General features: G+C 34.9%; 1 non-coding gene across 1 annotated transcript; it reads left to right on the forward strand.

The window, feature by feature from the left end:
- Positions 1 to 393: 393 nt before the first annotated feature.
- On the forward strand, positions 394 to 502 carry LOC112717197 (small nucleolar RNA R71). Its single transcript, XR_003160601.1, has one exon. It is a non-coding gene; the product is annotated as a small nucleolar RNA R71 (small nucleolar RNA).
- The last annotated feature ends 3,013 nt before the right edge of the window (positions 503 to 3,515 follow it).

The following is a 3,515-nucleotide window of genomic DNA, read 5'->3' on the forward strand; positions in this document are numbered from 1 at the left end:
GGATTTTTCATATAGTTAACCTCTTGCATCATGGGTTGATCTGGATTGTAGGTTTCTCCTTCATAGGATGCCTCTTGAGTGCTGCCAGCTGCAGCTTGCATTTTAGTTAATGTTGAGAAATCATGTTGACCTGCTTGGTCAGGACCTTATTTTGAGCCAATATGACATCTAGAGTGTTTAACTCCATGACTCTTCTCTTCTGAGTAGCCCCACTGTTCACAGGGTTCCTCTCAGAAGTGTACATGTATTGGTTGTTAGCAACCATATCAATGAGCTCTTGTGTGTCTTCAGGCGTTTTCTTCAAGTGGAGTGATCCACCAGCAGAGTGGTCTAATGCCATCTTGGACATTTCAGAGAGGTTATCATAGAAGATATCTAGCATGGTCCAGTCTGAAATTATGTTAGGAGGGTACCTTCTAATCAATTGCTTGTACCTCTCCCAGGCTTCATAGAAAGATTCACCCTTTTTCTGCTTGAAAGTCTGAACTTCCACCCTGAGCTTGCTCAGCTTCTGAGGTGGAAAGAACTTGGTCAAGAATAGATTGATCACCTTTTTCCAAGAGTCTAGGCTTTCCTTCGGTTGAGAATCCAGCCATAACCTAGCTCTGTCCCTTACAGCAAAGAGAAAAAATCATAAGCTTGTAAATCTCTGGATCCACTCCAATAGTCTTGATAGTATCATAGATCTGCAAGAAATCAGAGATGAATCTGTTGGGATCTTTCTGTGGAATTCTATGAAACTGGCAGTTCTGTTGAACTAGAGTGACCAATTGAGGCTTCAACTCAAAATTGTTTGCACTAATGGCAGGTATAGAGATGCTGCGCCCATGGAAATCAGAAGAGGGTGCAATAAAGTCACCTAGGACATTCCTAGCCTCTCTTCCATCATTAGGATTGGCTATGATGTCTGTATTTTTAGCTTCTTGTTCGAAAATCTCTGTGAGATTTCTGCCGAAGTGTTGTGCTCTAGCTTGTTTCAAACGCTTCTTAAGAGTCCTCTCCGGTTTAGGATAAAGATTAAAGAGGGGTTCTTTATCCATGTTCCTGCTCATAAACAAAAAGAAAGAATGCAAGAAGAGAAGAAGAAGAGGATTTTCTATGTCAGAGTATAGAGGTCCTTTGTTAGAGGGAGATAGATCAAGAAGAAAAGAAAAAAAGGATGTCCTTTAACAAGGATAGTTTTCAAAAATTAATAGAGAGAAGGTGGGATATTTTTGAAAATAGAGAGGAAAAAAGAGATGAAATTTTCGAAAAAGAGGAGAGAAAAAGTAATTAAGAGGTTTTGAAAAAGAAGAAAGAGAAAGGAGAATAAAAAAAGAATAAGATAAAACATGTAAATAGTTAACCAACAAGATTTGAAAATAAAAGATTTGATTTTGAAATTCAATTTTAAACAAAAGTTGAGATTTAGAATTTGAAAGTTTTAAATTTAAAAAGAAGATAAGATAAGTAAGTTTTAAAATTTAAAAAGAAAGATAAGATAAAGATTTAAAAAGATTAAGAAAGGATAAGATTTAGAAAAGCAAAGATTTTGAAAATTAAATTTAAAAGATATGAATTTGAAATTTAAAATTTGAAAGAAGATAAGATAAGAAAAATTAAAACAAAAAAGATATAATAAAGATTTGAAAAAGATTTTGAAATTTGAAAAGATTTGATTTTGAAATTTGAAATTAAAATAAGATAAGATAAGATTTCTGAAATTCAAAGAAAGATAAGATAAAGATTTGAAAAATATTTGAAAAGATAAGATTTGAAATTTAAAATTTAAGCTTTACTAACAAGGAAACACCAAACTTAAAATTTTTAAATCAAGATAAGAAAAGATAGCAAAGATTTTCGAAAATTGAAATAAAGATAAAAGAAACATATATTTTTTTGGATTTTCGAATTTTATGAAAAAAAACAACTAAGAGACACCAAACTTAAAAATTAAAAAAAAAAAACACCAAAAGACACCAAACTTAAAAATTTTAAGATAAAAAATAACAAGAACAATTCGAATACCAAAGAAGAACACTAAGAACAATTTTTGAAAATTTAAAGATAACGAGGGGGACACCAAATTTAAAAACTGACACAAGACTCAAACAAAAGATAAAGATTACTAAAGAAAAGAAAGTGTTTTGAAAATTTTTTGAAAAGAAAACAAGAAACACATATAAAAGAGTAACTAAACCGTAAAAAGTACTTAATCTAAGCAACAAGATAGTCCGGTAGTTTGTCAAATTCGAACAATTCTCGGCAACGGCGCCAAAACCTTGGTGTGCTAAATTGAACTCCACAAGTTTTGCACAAATGAACCGGCAAGTACACCGAGTCGTCCAAGTAATACCTCAAGTGAGTGAGGAATGACTATCTTGTAGATTTTAGTCAGGTGATTAGAAAAGATGGTTGTTTGTTTAAAAGTATAAACGAAAAGTATGGGAAACAAAATACCAGATTAATTTGAAAGCAATGATAGAGATTCAGTTAAGGCTTCGGAGATGCGTATTCTTTCTGGATTAACTTTTCTTACTGTCTACTCCAATAACGAATAATTCATTCAATGGAAGCCGTAATTGACTAACTCATGTAGCATCCTCATCAAGTTAGCCTCTTCTAAACCATAGCAGTCCACCATTTCCGAGAAACTCATGTAGCATCCTCATCAAGTTAACTCATGGTTTCCCACTATAGCCGAAAGTGAAGAACTAAGAAATTCACTCCCTTTCGCGATCCTACTCAAAACACCACATACAAGGTTAGATCTTTCGGATCAGGGAATGTTGCTTCTCAGACTCTAGCCTTAACGCCACAAAGACCTTAGTAACCCATGGTCAACGGGATTTTATCTCACTTATCCAAAGTCGCCCAGGCATTCTCTTGGAATCCGCAGTGCATTCTCTAGCTATGGTTCAATGCTATCTGGCTTAGGACTCACACAGAACCCATGTAGAACAAGGATGATTGTCACGGGTCATCCTCAATTCATGAGATGAAGAATGAAAATGCACAAGAGAATGGAATCAAACATGTATTGATATAGAAACAGTAATATTATTGATTCATGACAATTGGCAGAGCTCCTAACCCTAACTTAGGAGGTTTAGCAGCTCATAGCTTACAGAAGTAATAGTAAAATGTATGAATGGGAAAAGATTGATAAAGTTTTTTTTAACAAAGGTGATCTTTGTTCTATATATAATAACTTAATGACTAAGAAGTACAGAATTATGATAGACTAGACTAGAGGTGCAAAAATCCATCTTTGGGCCCACTTTGGTTCAGTACTTGGGCTGAGCTTGGCGTCCAACTTGAGGAATGGGCATTGAAGACCATTAGGGAGTTGATCCACGCTGCCTTGTGTCTTGGTGGGCGTTGAACACCCCAAAGGGGGTGGTTCTTGGGCGTTCAACGTTGGTTTGTCTCCTTGGGGCGTTGAACGCCAGCAAGGGGTAGCTTCTTGGCGTTTAATACCCAATATGGGCTGGCTTCTTTGAAGAAATATATAGACAATTATATATTTTTGGAAA

This window comes from Arachis hypogaea, chromosome 1, assembly GCF_003086295.3.
Source record: "Arachis hypogaea cultivar Tifrunner chromosome 1, arahy.Tifrunner.gnm2.J5K5, whole genome shotgun sequence".
Classification (NCBI taxonomy): Eukaryota; Viridiplantae; Streptophyta; class Magnoliopsida; order Fabales; family Fabaceae; genus Arachis; species Arachis hypogaea.